Genomic DNA, 16,866 nt, shown 5'->3' with positions numbered 1-16,866 from the left:
CACACTGGGTCACCACTCCCAAAGCGGTTGGTACCGCTTGACCTTGAGCCTGGAAGGTGGTGGTGGAAAGAGATGGTCCAAGGAGAGTTAATGGGGTGATGGATGGATGGCAGGGAAACCGGGAAGGGTAGGGAACTGGACAGCTGGTGATCATCATGGGAGAGTTGGTGGATGTTTTTTAATTACGTTAACATGTTTTTTGTAAATGATAAGCAAAACAAAAATACGAAAATAAGATAGGTTCCAAAGAACAGGTTACATATAAGACCGAGAGAGCTGAAAGGGCTGGCATTCCTTCTGGAGCTTTCAATCATACCATTTACTAAAGATGGTATTTTCACATCACTTAGCTGTGGAGAGGAATAGTGAGAAACAGAATGCCACCAGAAAAGCAAACTGGATGACCATGTTTCATAAAAGCCAGGTGGAATGTGTACACATGGATCCCAAGTGCAAGTGGGTTAACAGGAACATATATTTAACTAAGTCTGCTTGGTACCTGTAACTACTTTGGTGGAAATGGAGGAACATGAATGCAGTTTCTTACAGACCTGAGACTTAACTGCTAACAAATTTTCCCAGGAAAGGATAGTTGACTGGCTGGGAACAGAAAAACTTGAAAAGTCTTTTGCTACCATTCATGTATGGCTAGAGGAAAATGATCCCAGTAAACTCTGAAAACTAACAAGCTTCAACTCCCTTGAAGGAAAGTTGTATTCACTGAGGAAAAATTGCTGGGAGAAAAGTCTGAAATGATGGGAAAAGAGACAATAAGTGCAAAAGGAAGGACATGAAATTTGGCGAAAACAAAGCTTGAAACAACAAGATCTGGTGAGCACACGATTTACTGGGAATGGGATATGAGGAGGAAAAGAGTGATATCAGGGATGTGAAGAAGGAACATCCAAGTTAAGGAAGACTTAGCTAGCTGATTACCCCATGGGCAACAGGGTTCCAAGAATACCAGAACTTACCAAGGAATTTACTTTAATTTTCATTCTTATATATGGTCAATTACAACATGTATTCTTTGCCTTCTTCAACGACAATTTGGAGTCTTCATTTCTTTCGCAATATTCTGTTCACTTGTGTAAGAATGTTAAACAACTGCTGGATAACAGAATTATTTGATCTGACCCATTTTTTACTATAATGTTTAGTTGAGATTACTGAAAACTAGGTCTAAAGTGAAGTTTGTCTTGATTGGTACAAGTAGAGAAGGGAGGACTGGGGATGGAATTAGAGATTATGGGGTACCACATTCAGTTCCTAATAAAACAAATAAAGGTCAGTGTCCCAAATAGACTATTGAAAAAGACATCCATCTCTATTTAACATGTAAATTCAGCATATTTTATATTAAATCAAAAATGAATTAATATTCGTGTATTTGGTCTTTTAAAGACATTCAAGTTTGGTTAAGGAAACAAACACTGCCTATGAAATCATAACAACTTAATCATAAAAACCCGATTACTATTTTAGTTTCCAAGAATGGCAGTGCTAAAAATGATTTCCCTTGATCTCATTAGTGCATATGATAGGCATATGAATACATCTGTGTGAATAAATCATTGGTATCAAATTTCGAGTCTCACCATACATGGTTGTGGGTATTGTGAAATAGTTTTATATATTTTCAAAATTTTGCAATAAGATCTCTGGGTGTGAATCCTTTAATCATAAATACCTTTTCGTATGTTCCAGGACCACCTCCTCCCACCTTAATTACTATATATATGACCTCCTAAGGAGTCATTTGCTTTTTTCACTTTGTTTTAGTCCTTCTCTCTCTCTCTTTTCAAATGTGAGTTATCTGTTTCAAATCAAGGTGCATGTATTTGGTGTGGCAATTTTAATCTTTATGAGAGATTTAAATTTTATTCATTTAATTTTTAATTGAATCACCATGAGATGGGCCATTACAAAGTTATTTTATGCAATTTAATTTTGAATCCTTTCAGAGAAGCCAAGGGAAATCTGTTACTCGTGAAATTCAGAATTTCCATATTTCAAGTGAAACAAAACTGATTGTTTTTGTATTTTTTATTATTTTTTTCATAGAAAAGAGACCACCAAATAATGGGTGTTGGGATGATCCTCCAAGGATGCGAGATGCATGCTGAAAGTAGACTATGGACTCAACATGATTGCCACTCAATGCCCCTTTTGGTATGTTTTTTAGATAATTCTTCCCCTCCTCTGTTTGCCTAGGTCTTGGACTTTGCCTCTCCCCTCATTGTTCTTTCAGGAAGTCAGAGAGACGTCTTCAAGCAAGAAGAGCAGCTCAGCGGCAGGGTCTCTTGGATGGGTTTGGCACCATCTTCTTTCAGAAATTGATTTAGTGTTTCTTACCAATCTGAAAAGGGCTTGGGATTTAAAATGAAGGTCCCATAAAGAATTGAGTGCTGAAAGGAGGAAAGGGGTATGCATGATAACCTTTCAGTACCTGTATTCCAAACCATAACGTCCAAAATGAGAGAATGAGGGTGGGGGAGACGGAGGAAGAGACAGACAGCGAGACAGACAGAGACAGAGAGAGAAGAAAAGTGTCTGCCATAGAGCACAGAGGCTGGCTGGGGGTGAGTGGTAGGAGGGAAAATGGGGACATCGGTGGTTGGAAATGATAGCACAGTGGTAGGGCGTTCGCCTTACAAGCAGTAAACATGGTCGACCTGAGTTCGATTCCTCTGCCCCTTTCGGAGAGCCTGGCAAGCTACCGAGAGTATCTCACCCGCAGGGCAGAGCCTGGCAAGCTACCCGTGACGTATTAGCTATGCCAAACACAGTGACAACAAGTCTCATGATGGAAACGTTACTGGGCCCGCTCGAGCAAATCAATGACCAATGGGAGGACTGTGACGTTGACTGTGACTGTCATAAAGGAATGGGTGTTGGAACACTATGACTGAAACTAAATCACAACTTTGTAGCTGTGTATCTGTGTAATTGTGTATTGAATTAAAACATTTTAAAGAAAAAAATTAAGGTTTCAAATGAAAAATTTGAGAGATTTCTGACGAAACAGGCGTTCTGGCAGAAACCTCACTGCTTGAGCAACAATACAAGTCCCTAGTTTTGGAAGGTGGACAGCGCCATTATGGGGCGGTGTCGGCCTGAGTCTCATTCCCGAAGCCTCCCAACCCTACTGCTAATCCTGTTCCTTTCCCACACGTGAAGAGAAATCTTCACCTTGCTCAACAGCCTTCTGATAAATCAGAGACTGTGTGTAGTAAGAAAGACAGCTTTCAGAGAGGGCAATTTCAAAGTTTCAAAAATTCCCAAATTAAAGCAGTCAGAAGCAAAACCCCTGTTGTGTCCCTATCCCTAAGAGTGAGCTGCACACACTCTTTACAATAGCCAGAATCTGAAAAAAACCTGAGTGCCCAAGAACAGAAGACTGGTTAAAGAAACTTTGGTACATTGACACAATGGAGTACTATGTAGTGGTTAGAAAAGATGAAGTCATGAAATTTACATACAAGTGGTACTACATGGAGAGTATCATGTTAAGCGAAATGAGTCAGAAAGAGAGACACAGACAGAGCAAGATTGCATTCACCCGGAGAACCTAAAATAACAAAATAGGAGACCATCTCCCAAGAGTGGCCGAGATTAGTGTCAGGAATTTTTCTTCATAGCTTGCAGACCAACCACACACGCTAGCAGAAAAGGCAGCTCAGATAGAGAATGGAGCACCAAATCAAGGGTGTTGGGAGGATCCTCCCAGGTTGGGAGAGTATGCTGAACATAGACTGTAGACCAGGCATCATTGTCACTCAATGCCACTTTTGCAACCACAACACCTAAAAGGAGAGAGAGAACAAAGGGGAATGCTCTGCCACAGAGTCAGGGTGGGATGAGGGGATGGGGGGTGGGAGGGATACTGGGGTCCATGGTGGTGGGAAATGGGCACTGGTGGAGGGATGGGTATTTGATCATTGTATAATTGAAATCCAAGTACAAAAATTTGTAAGTCTACAACTGTACCTCATGGTGTCTCACTAATACAAATTTAAAAATTAAAAATAAAAAAAATTGGAACAGAAAGTAAAACTAAAACAAGAGAAAGATCTAACAATAGCAAAGAGGACTATAGTACTCGAAACGTTGGGAAACAGGCACATTTGCAAGTATTTTTAAATAAGCATCCAGGAGAGAATATAGCGTTGTTCGTGAACAAATCTACTCTATGGATTCATCTGATCCTTGAAATGGAAAAGGACAATGTGTTACAGTTACCAATTTGCAAATAAGATATATACCATCTATTTTTTCCTATGTTTCTATGCTTTACCAAGTATTATTCTAATTTTTAAATTTACTTTAAGGATTAAAACAGTATTTGTCTGCATTAAACTTTTTAATTAAATATTTTATTAGAAATGATTATTAATTATTAAAAATGTTTTATTCACATGTCATTTTCTAAAAGAAACATATAGGCCGAAGAGCTAGTGCAGCATGAAGAGGGTATTTACCTTGTATGCAGCTAATCTGAGTTCAATCCCCAGAACCCTGAGCCTACCAGGGGTGATCTCTGGATACAGAGTCAGAAGTGAGCCCGGAGCACATCTGGGTGCGTTCCCCTTCCCACAAAAACGGAAGAAAAGAAAAGAAAAACATATAACTGATTCTTGAGTAACATAGATGTTAAGGGTGCTAACTCCTCTATAACTTTTGAAAACCCCCAAATTTAATAGATACGCTGCTATTGACCAAGAAGATGGTTTTCTAATAGTATTTAATTCCATTGTCTGCAAGTAGTGCTATGTTTGGCCTGTCAATCTGTAAATTTTGATACATTTAAAAACTTTTATGGATTTTATAATAGACTTTATAATACATTTGTATTTTATGGTAGTAAGTGATAATTTATATTTCTATTTTGGTGGGGTATTTGGGCCGTAGTATGTGGTGCTTGGGACTTCAGAGTCTGTGGTCAAGGGTCATTCCTGGTGGGGCCAGCCATTAATTTGGGTTGACTGTGTGCATGGTAAGTGCTTTAACCCTTACACTAAGTCTGGGGTCCAATCAAATAAATTATCTGCATATATTTTATACATGCACGGCATACTTTTTCTTAGATTTTTTTTTATATTTCTAGGATATATTGATCATCTTTAATTATTTCACATCCATACCAATGTCCAAAAATTTTCAAAATATAATTATTGAAAAAAATCATATAGAAGTCCAAATTTGTATTGTTCATGGGATAACCATATTAAGAAGAAAATAGAACCACAATAAACATACAAGTAAAATGAAGGTACATTTCTTTGGAGTCTTTCAATTATGTATTTATATTAGCCTATACACAAGTATGATTTTTAAATAATCAATTTCAGTTACTATAAAATGTTTATTGAGATTTTATAATTGTAATGTTTTACTGCTAAGATGACATTGATGTGAACATTTATATCTATTTGTCTACTTATCTATTTGTTTACTTAAGATCAATTCTTAAATGCTAACTTACTTATGACCGGATATGTAGCTCAGGCCAAACGAACTTGGCTTGCATCTATGAAATTTTGGTTTCTATTCTTCGCACTATAGAAACAAAAGCAAAATCCTGAACTGTGGTTGAAAATATGCCTCGGTGGTAAAATATTTGCCTCACATTTCTGAGGTTATGGGTTTGATCCCTGAATTTCCATATACGCACACAAAAGCTAACTTAAAACAAGGCCTCACACTGGAGACCTTACTGGGCCCGCTCGAGAAAATCGATGAACAATGGGAGGACAGTGACAGTGACAGTGACTTTAAGGACATTAAACTGCTTTAAGCTATAGATTGCCTAACTAATATACAGATTTAATTCTCAATAAAATAACTTGAAAAGGTCTTTTTTCTAGCACCTTTGCTAGGGAAAGATAACACCTGATTTTTCAATATTTGTAATTTGGGGGGAAATTTTAATTTCTCATTTTAATTTGTGCTCTTTGTCTACTAGTGAGCTTGAAAATTGCTCTTGTGTGGTACTACATGGAAAATATTATGCTATGGGAAATGAGTCAGAAAGAGAGGGATAGACATAGAAAGACTGCATGCATCTGGGTAACATAAAGTAACAAAACAAGAGACTAACACCCAAGAACAGCTGTGATAAATACCAGGTTGTGCACTCCATGGCTTAGAGGCCAGCTGTACTCTCCAGGGGTAAAGGCAGTGCAGATAGAGAAGGGAGCACCCAAAAAAGGGTGCTGGGAAGATATGCCCAGTATGGGTGATGCCTGCTGAAAGTAGTCTATGGACTGAACAGGATTGCCACCCAATGTCTCTTCTTCAGACCACAGCACCCAAAAGGAGAGATAGAACAAAAGGGAGTGCCTACCAAAGAGGCAGGATGGGATGGGGGATGAGGGGTGGGAGGGATACTGGGATTTGTGGGAGTCGAGATTGAGCCATGGTGGTGGGATGGGTACTCGATCACTGTATAACTGAAACCCAAGCGCAACAACTTGTAAGTCTACAACAGTACCTCATGGCGTTTCACTACTAAATCAAAAGAAAACAAAAATTAAAAAAAACAAAATTGCTCTTGTGTTTACTAGTCATTTACACTTCTTTCAATAGAGATTATATGATCATGGTTTATGCTTATTTTTTCTATTTAAGTTTAATAGCTCAATACTGATTTATTTCACAGCACTAATTTTTTAAAACCATTCATCCTTGACCTATCATATTAATTGCCAACATTTGTTGGTTTTCCTTGTTTTTTGATCACTTAATTTGGTTTTTGTCCTTTTCTTTCAGATTGTAAAATTTTGACACAAATGAGCATATGTTTTTCTTCTACAGTTTTAAACTGAGAACACCTGTTTGTTTTGTACAAATAAGATACCTGTGCATTTACTATTTCTTCTCATTTTTTTTTTCAATCATAGCACTGTAGCACTGTCCTCCCACGGTTCATCCATTTGCTCGAGCGGGAACCAGTAACATCTTACAAGAACTGTGAGACTTGTTGTCACTGGCTTTGGCCTATCAAATACGTCATGGGTAGCTTGCCAGGCTTTTGCTATGTGGGCCAGATCCTCTGGGTAGCTTGCCAGGCAGAGGAATTGGAATCAGGGTTGGCCTCCCGCAAGGCAAATGCCCTAACCGCTGTGCAGTAAACGTTATCTAAAATATACTAGTAATACCAAATGTTGTTTCTTTAACAGTGCAATATAAACGATTATTTAGTAATTTTCTTGATTTGTTAATGAAATAGGTAAGCTCTTGAGTATAATGAGAGTATTTTTCTAACACAAGAGTCTGACGAAGGTGAAACTGTCAATAACCGTCTTGTAGGATTCCTTCTCCCTAGCCTGCTTCATTCTACCCCGCTCTCTATCCAATCTGGTCTTCTTCTTGGGATTCTGACCTCCTGATTGGCTAGCCTCTACCTTTCAACTGCCTACTTTATGACATCATTCTCCCACCAAACCAACCACCAACTGGTAGAATCTTGGGGGCACATGTAGTTGTTTGTAAACAAGTTTGAATCATCATGGCAAGTGACGAGTGACCAATGACCAATCACCAGTGAGCAGTCGTCTGTACTGAACACTTGTGGTCTTAAGCCGCTTCAGTGTTCAGACGTACTCTCGTACCATCTCCACTTCTCGTCTACCTTTCATCGGTATTTCCTCTTCTCTGGCCATGTCAGGTAAGGAATAATACGTTTCAAAGCTTTTCATTAGATTTGTCATCCCTAAACTTAGCAGTCAAGTAAAAACAACATGTAGTAATGAAAGAAAGTATTCAAGTAGAATTTTATAAGCCTCATTTTAGTTTGACTTTGACATTTGCTGTGTGATTTTAGACATTGGCTTACTTTCTCTCACATACAAAGTGTTTTTCCTCATTGATTACATTATATTTTAGACATATTTAGGAGCTCAAATACACACACATACATATATATATATGAGTGTTGATTCTCCGTTTTTCTTTTCCCTTTTAATAGTGAATTTTACATGATATCCATTGAAAACAAGTAAGTCAGAGACAGTATTTTTACAGAAACAGAAAATATAGATGCTGTGGAAAACTGTTAATATATACTAGCAAGTGTTCTCTGTAATAGTCTCTCCACTTCTATTTATACTTCAGTATTTAAATATAGTGATATTGCAAAGTAACAATCATTGATCTTTGAGATTTCTATTTAAACCAGGTAATAAGAAAATATGGGGCATGAGGAAGGTTTGCAGTGCTGAGCGGTAGGGAGGGCTTACCAAGCCCTCAAAGGTAAGAAAGTTTAGGATCACTTTTATCAAACATTGACCAATTGAAACCAAGACGATATGAGGGAGAAATAAATAGGAAAGAAAGAAAGAACGAACGAAAGAAAGAAAGAAAGAAAGAGAGAGAGAAAGAAAGGAGAAAAAGAAAGAAAGAATAGGGACGTCGATTATCAAGGAAGGGGAAAACGTTTGGACAGAATTTTGAAGAGAACTAAAGATTTAAAATCAAAAAAGAAAGAATATATATTAAATATGCTGAGATAAATACACTGAGAGCAAGTCAAAGCAATTTACTTCAATAAATACTAGGACTAGAAAGTATACTATGCCTTGAATAGGGTTCCAGTAGGAAAAGCAGTTTATCAGAAAGCCATCCTTGCTGGCTTTTTCCCTGATTATCTCTTAGAACACAGTACTTGGTACTTGACAATTTGGAGTATAAACACGCTTCAGAAATGATGCTTCCCATAAATAGCTAATAGTGCTTATCTAGGGTGGTGGAAGACACAGAATCTTCAATGTTTTTATTATGTTCTGGTTTTTAAGTACATGTACGCGCTGTCTGTTAAAATAAAAAAATGGTATATTCTAACTTGAATCAGGAGATTTGATTCATTTGTGTGGTAAGTAGGTTCCAGGTTCAAGCTGCCTGTCAACTTTACAAATATTATTTCATGTGATTTTTTCTTCCTAACATGAGTGTATTTTGATAATTGTCAACTTCTGTTTTTAGATCCTAAGAGGAAATAGAAAAATCAAGTCTCACATGTCTAATTACACATTTTTGTCATATTTGTGAATTCTGAGTTTTCCTAGATTAAAGACATTTAATTGGGGTTTGGTGCCCATTTATTAAACATTGAGAAGAACGTTTTCCTGGTTGATAAAGATAATTCTAATCTAGGGATTGAAAGTAAATTTGCAATATTTTGTGATCACTTTTTAAATGGTCTTTTCTGTTTCTTGTGTGATCAAGTGAAATCCTATGCTATGTTTAACACGTATTGTGTGCTGGTTAATATTCAAAGGTACTGATGAGAATAAATTTTTGTACTTTCGAAGTTTCTTTCTGTATTTTATTCATTTAAAACATTTCTTGTCTATGAAATACAATCACGTTTATTCCTATTATCTTTTTGTTATGTAGTTACTGGTAAATCTTTTCTGTTTAATGGACTGGTAAAGTGTGCACTCAAAAATCACCTTCTATTCCATTGTTTGGCTAGCAGTTTTTCTAAAATAGAATACTGTCTTCATATTGTACATGTGGAAAATCTTATTAATAAACTTATTGAAATGTTTAATTTGGTTTTGTTTGGGATCACATCCACTGTTATTCAAGGCCTACTCTTGGGTCTGCTCTCCATAACTTACTGTACTATGCTGCTTGCTACAGAGCTCAGATTTCATTAATATCTATATACTTCTTTTTCAGTTCTGTGATACATATTTTTCATGATGTTTTCATTACACTTCCTCCTATGTAAATCACATGAAATAGAAAAAATTATATTCATTTATGCATTATTATTCTTAGAATTATTAGTAACTAAATAGTAGATAAACAACTTAGGACACAGATTTTCAATAAAGTTTTCCTTCCAAATACATTTCTTGGGAAAAACTCAAGTAGTCATTTTTGAAGTGGATCAAAAATCAGGGTAACCTTCAATGCATCAACAAGATTAAGTCGTATGTGAACCGTAAGTAACAGGTACTCATCGCACAAGTCAAATGGAAAACTGATGATTAAATGGTAAGAGTTGTAAAGACAACAAATCCCTATATTAATGTAAGGTATCTTACTTCTGGTTTCTGGCCTTGTAGTGATCATGCAGGGTCCTGGCCAAAAGTCCACATGCTTTAGGTTGCATAACCGGGAAATTCCTAAGGGACAGAGAGAGATAGTACTGGAGGGGAAAAGGCACTTGCCTTGTACACAGCCAATCCAGTTGAATCTCTGTCACGGCATACACTCTCCTGAATGTTCTAAGGGGTCACTCCAGAGTGTAGAGCCAGGAAGAACCCAAGATCACTGTCAGTTATTGGTCCAAACTCTACACCACCCCACACCCCGACCAATAAAAATTATTGGAATATAGGAAATGTCTTTGCCATCTCTGGGCCTCAGGTTTCTTCTTGTCCAGAGAATGTTTCCCATTCTCTTAGACTTCCTAGTTTGAAAAAGCTTCCATTCTAGGAAATAGCATATGAGTCAATAGGAGAGCAAGCTACAGGCTTTACTGGGGTAAGGAGAAACTATCTGTAAGCAAGAAATCCAGGTACAGACACAATCACTTGGTTCTTCTAAAGTTCTGTGTTTACTTTGGAAGCACGATACTAAATACACAAAGTGCTAAAAGGTTCCAGGCTTTGAATCACCTCAAGTTTTTGGAATTTTGGAAACTCAGTTGACTGTTGGTACTAGAAGCATCTCGATGGCTTAAATTTTAAGTTCACATTGTTCCTCTCAGAGTTGAAGGAGATTATTAGTCTCACAGATTTTTTTCAGCACCCTCTTGTTCCTTACATAAAAATTTTCAAAATCCATCTGTATTGGGAACTGCACATACTCTGCAGCTATCCCTTCCCGTGGAGAACAATGCAGCTTCCCTAACAGGAAGTGTCTGCAACTACTCCAGAATATCTGCTCCAGCTGGTAGATCTGCTTGGCTCCTGCCCTCAGCCTCTGGCACCTCTTTCCAACCACTGATGGGTAATGCCTATCTTTACCAACATTTCAGCCCAACAATGCTATCTGGAGTGTTTCACCAGAGTCATATATCCACCCCAGCTGCTTTCTACCCGAGTGTTTTGGAATGGAATATTGCAGGAAATGCTGAAGAGAGGACTTCTATGGGAGACCTTTCTGTGACTGTCCTTGACCAAGACACCGCTGTCTCTTCCATGTCTATGGCAGCTCGCTATGAGAAAATCCTCGATACCAACAACACGGTGTCTGTGTACCCATCACTTTCTGCCAGTCTTGTTGAGAGAACACCATCTCTGGTTCCACATCAGAGTCAAAGCCTGTCACTTCCCTACCAGGAGGGAAGCCAGGTGTATTACTATCATCAAGGCACTCTGGGAACTCTCCTTTCCGGCCTGCAGTCCTATGACTCCATGTCATACACAGGGCAAAAGGGCTCTGCCCCCCAAACTTACAGCAACTCATCGCGAGAAATGGTTATGGTTCTCAAGGGGGTCCAGCCCCCAAATAACCAACCACCAGCATCGTCCTCTCTAATCGACTTCTCTCTGTCTGCTCAACCCATCACAGAATCGAGTTATCAAGGTGAGTAAAACTAAGAGAAGGGAAAGAAAATTCAAAAATTGGGATCAAAAAAGAGGAAAACTCTCCATAGACAGGTGGTATTTAAGTGAAATACACCGAGATTATATCATTCATACTCCTATTCCATGATATGAACGTCGTATTATTTTTTCAAGAAATCAAATAAATTGACACTAGACTACTTTACAATGCTAAGGGCTGTATGGAACTTATTGGTTTAAAAATATCTTTTTATTTTTTTTAAAAGCTTTAGTTTGGAGCAGGTTGAATCTGGGTCATAGCCTGTACGGCTCAGGGATTACTCCTGTGTCTGTGCTAGGGATCACTCCTGAAGGTGCTTAGGAGATCATACGTGATACTAAAGATCAAACTGAGGTCAGCTGTGCGCAGGGCCAGTGCCTTACCAAATGGACTATTCTTTTGTCCCAAGTCTCTTATTTTTCAGTGCAGTTTACACAGAAACTCTTTGAAATACAAACAGAACCACAAACAGCAGCACCACATGACAAACAGTAAGAACTGCAACATTTACCTCCACTTGTAGCACAGGGCCTTGTCCATTATCCTTAGAATAGCCAGTAACAATGCCTTGCCTATTGCTGGTAGGTGCACTTTGTTGCACCACTACTTGTGTGGAGGGAATATCTCATTTCCCAGGGACTGATTACTTCCTTGGTTCCTTTTTAGTGATGAATTTCCTGGGGATGAAGACTTCCCTGCCATCGCAAGCTTCAGGTCTTATATTGGGTCTGACACAAATTTCAGAAATGCCCACATCATGCAGTAGCAGGATTCAAAGAACTGAGAGGAATCCACCACCTGAGCTTCGGGAAGTTCCCATGACATCTGCAGCCCAAAGTAAACAGGCGCTGACCTCAACTCCAACTCAGGAACAAAAAGTTAAGAATTTTGACCAGATGAAAACGGGGCTCTCAAAATCTCTGAAGACCTACCATATCCAAGTACACCTAGAACAATGCAAAGATCTGCAGGTAATGAACACCACTGACACCATCACTCTGAAGCAGGTGCATGAAAATTCAAGTGGCGCTAAGGGGACCTCCCATCCAACACGGAAGAACAAAAAGGAGGCTTCTGAAATTCTTGAGGGAGAACCCAAGGCCAAAATCCAGCCAAAAGTCCAAGAATGCTTGCTAGGGGGAGCGGGGATTGTTCCTAATGCTGCAGTCAGTGATAGGTGTCCTGTGACCATGGCCAAAACTAACAGCAAACCACAGAAAGCTGCATCCAGCAGGATCAGCAAGACAAAGAGCCATGGGCAGGAGAAGATAGAAAACACCCGAGTAAACTCTAAGAAAGCTAAGGAGTGTAAGCATCCAGGGAACAAGGTCAAGGCAGAAGAAAAGCCCACCATTGGCAAGATAAAACGCAAGAAAAGTCAACGTGAGCTTTGCCAAGAGGCTGTTAAAAAGCCCCGCAGCTGCCTAGGCATGCACATGCTGGAGTCTGTGCAAGTGTTTCATGCTCTGGGGAAGAAGAGTGATCCAAAACCTGGAATCTCTTCCTCCCAGGTCCTGGGTAGCTCAAAGAAGCCCAAAGATGTCAAAACATCCTCAGCTGCCAAGCAATGGCTAGGTGCTACACGGGATGGAAAAGGCCTAGAGAAAATTCAGGTCCAAGCACAGAAACCAAGTAGCTGTGCTGAAAAACACTCATCTCCACCCCAGTCTGAGCTGCCACCTCCTGGGAAGGTCAAATTGGTACCTTTGCCGTTTTTGACCATGGAGAGGCCTCAAGCTCGACCTGTTCCTCGGAGACCACAGTCTGTGGCCTCACATCGTCCTGTTGCAGCTTACCCTGCCAAGCCCGGCTCTACCAATGCAGCTCAGCCAAATGCTGCCAATTCTTCCCTGCCAACCACTGCATTTTTGCCTGGTCCTGCCAAACCTGCTCAGTCCATTTCAACCAACCCATCTCGACCAGGTTTGCAGAACTCTACTTGCCGGCAGTTTCCTCAGCCTGCAGCTTCTAGACCTGCTCCCTACAAGACAAAAGCTACACTTCTCTCTAGCGGGAGCCTCCTCCTGTGTCTGTGCACAAGCGCTAGTCTTCTCCCAAACGTCAGAGTCATTTTCTCCTCCAAGACTTCCGTTTCCAACCAATTCCATGGAGAAATCCCAATGTTCCCGATCCAGTCATGTCAAAGCCCATCACCGAGGAGCAGAGACCAGAGCATGAGGCTATGAAAAGGAAGGCTCAACAGGAGCGTGAGAATGCTGCCAAACACACCTCTTTGGGGAAAGTGCAGTTCTTTATTGAGAGAGAAAAAGAGATGGACATCTCTCTCTACTATGGCTACGTAATGTGAGTATCTGGAATGGTAGGTTCCACTTGAGGTACGAGATGGCTGCCTTAGACAAACACAGAAGTGCCATACACAGTTTAGTTATTCTAATACATTTTTAACAAATTGAAGATATGTATTGTAGTTAATTGGTTGTTAATAAAAGTTCTGATGTTTGAGATGCTGTCAAATGTGGTTCTTTTTGGGAGGGGCTGGTGGTTGAAGGATGACATGGGAAAGAATGGGAAGTTAGAGAGAGGACAAAGGGGGAATAGACAAGACTCTGAGAAAGGGAAACTTGGTCCAGGGTTCTAAAGCCCATCAGAGGAGAAATTGCATGGGCCTGATGAAGAGTGGGGTATGGTCAGAGGAAGAGTATAGCTGACAGGGCATTTGCTCTGCAAGCAAGAAGGACCCAGTTCAATTCTTGCAATCCATTATGGTCGCCAGAGACCCACCAGATGTGAAACTTGAGCGCAGAGCTAGGAGTAAGACCAGACCACAGTCAAGTATGCCCCATCCCTGGTGTCCTCCAAAAAAAATGGGAGAAATGGCATGGTCTGGGGGTTTGGATTAAAAGAATAAATTTGGAATATGCTTAATAAGGCAGATGAGTCTAAGGTGACCAGAAGAAAAGTTAAAATTCTTTCATGGAGTCTGTGTTTATGCCTCATGGCCACCTTTGGAAAATAACGAAATTTGAGACACATCTCTAAAAGGTTTGGGTGGTCTATCCATAAATAATGGCTGGGGGATGCAAACACATAGTCTGGGAAATGAACCTTCCAGTGGAGTGGTCAGTGCCCTCAGAGTCATTCAAGTATGACCCAGAACAGGGACCAAGCCAAGAGAACAGTTGCAGCATGAAGCCTGAAGATGAGCTCCTGGGAGATGCAAAGATAAGTCATCATGTTCTTGGGCCCTCTGTTCAGCACCCCTAGCTTCACCATTTCCCTTATTCTCAACAATATTCAGAGTCACTATAACGGTGACACTTTGCTAGCTAGTTTCAACAATGAGGTCCATTGCCTCTGTAAGTCTTTGGATTTGTAAACTCCCTGAGGTGGGTAAGCCTGATTTCAGGCATCTGGACATTTCTGTCGTGGGGAGCTCAAATTATATTACCTTGAGGGGCTGCTCTGTGGTCTTCCATGGTCCCTGGTACCTGAGCCTTCTCTAAACATCGCTGTTACCTGCAGCTCACACAAGAACCAACGTTATCAGTGTCGTTGGGGCTTCGTTGTGGGATGTGCCAGACTAAGACATGCGCACTAGGTCACCAGTCCCAAAGCCGTTGGTACCGCTTGACATTGAGCCTGGAAGGTGGTGGCGGAAAGAGATGGTCCTAGAAGAGTTAATGGGGTGATGGATGGATGGCAGGGAAACCGGGAAGGGTAGGGAACTGGACAGCTGGTGATCATCATGGGAGAGTTGGTGGATGTTTTTTAATTACGTTAACATGTTTTTTGTAAATGATAAGCAAAACAAAAATACGAAAATAAGATAGGTTCCAAAGAACAGGTTACATATAAGACCGAGAGAGCTGAAAGGGCTGGCATTCCTTCTGGAGCTTTCAATAATACCATTTACTAAAGATGGTATTTTCACATCACTTAGCTGTGGAGAGGAATAGTGAGAAACAGAATGCCACCAGAAAAGCAAACTGGATGACCACCTTTCATAAAAGCCAGGTTGGAGGTGTTCACATGGATCCCAAATGCAAGTGGGTTAACAGGAACATATATTTCACTAAGTTTGCTTGGTACCAGTAACTACTTTGGTGGAAATGGAGGAACACGGATGCAGTTTCTGACAGACCTGAGATTAAACTGCTAACAAGTTTTCTCAGGGAAGTGTAGTTGACTGGCTGGGAACAGAACAACTTGAAAAGTGTTTTGCTACCGTTCATGTATGGGTAGAGGAAAATGATCCCAGTAAACTCTCAAAAATAACAAGCGTCTACTCCTTTGAAGGAAAATTGTATTCACTGAGGAAAGAATGCTGGGAGAAAAGTCTGAAATGATGGGAAAAGAGACAATAAGTTCAAAAGGAAGGACTCGAAATTTGGCGAAAACAAAGCTTGAAACAACAAGATCTGGTGAGCACACGATTTACTGGGAATGGGATCTGAGGAGGAAAAGAGTGATATCAGGGATGTGAACCTGGAACATCCAAGTTAAGGAAGACTTAGCTAGCTGATTACCCCACGGGCAACATTGTTACAAGACTTCCAGAACTTACCAAGAAATTTACTTTAATTTTCTTTCTTTTACATTGTCTATTACAACATGTATTCTTTGCCTTCTTTTGTGACAATTTGGAGTGTTCATTTATTTCTTAATATTCTGTTCATTTGTATAAGCATCTTCAACAACTGCTGGATAACAGAATTATTTGATCAGACTTATTTTTTACTATAAGTTTAGTTGAGATTACTGAAAACTAGGTCTAAAGTGAAGTTTGTTTGTATTGGTAGAAATAGAGTAGGAAGGATTACAGATGGAATTAGAGATTATAGGTTACCACATTCAGTTCCTAATAAAACAAGTAAAGGACAGTGTCCCAAAAAGACTTTTGAAAAAGATAGCAATCTCTATTTAACCTGTAAATTCAGCATTTTCTATATTAAATTAAAAGTGAATTAATTTTCCTATATTTGGTCTTTTAAAGACATTCCAGTTTGGTTAAGGAAACAAACACTGCCTATGAAATCATAGCAACTTAATCATAAAAATCTGATTATTACTTCCGTTTCCAAGAATGTCAGTGCTAAGAATTATTTCCCTTGGTCTCACTAGTGTACATGGTAGTCATATAAATACATCTGTGAGGATATATCATTGGTATCTAATTCAGAGATTAGATATATAGAGATTAGATCACATAGCTGAGTGTGATCTCATCTTTCCTAGACACTCCCCGGCCCCACTCACCCAAAGACTTCTACTCATCTTTAAGAATCAATGACTTTTTCCCATCCCATCTCCCAGAATCTTTTAAAATTTCTTTTCAAATAC

Source organism: Sorex fumeus, unplaced genomic scaffold, assembly GCF_029834395.1.
Source record: "Sorex fumeus unplaced genomic scaffold, SorFum_2.1 ptg000061l, whole genome shotgun sequence".
Classification (NCBI taxonomy): Eukaryota; Metazoa; Chordata; class Mammalia; order Eulipotyphla; family Soricidae; genus Sorex; species Sorex fumeus.
The sequence above is the reverse complement of the archived record's forward strand: the minus strand, read 5'-3'. Positions refer to the sequence as shown.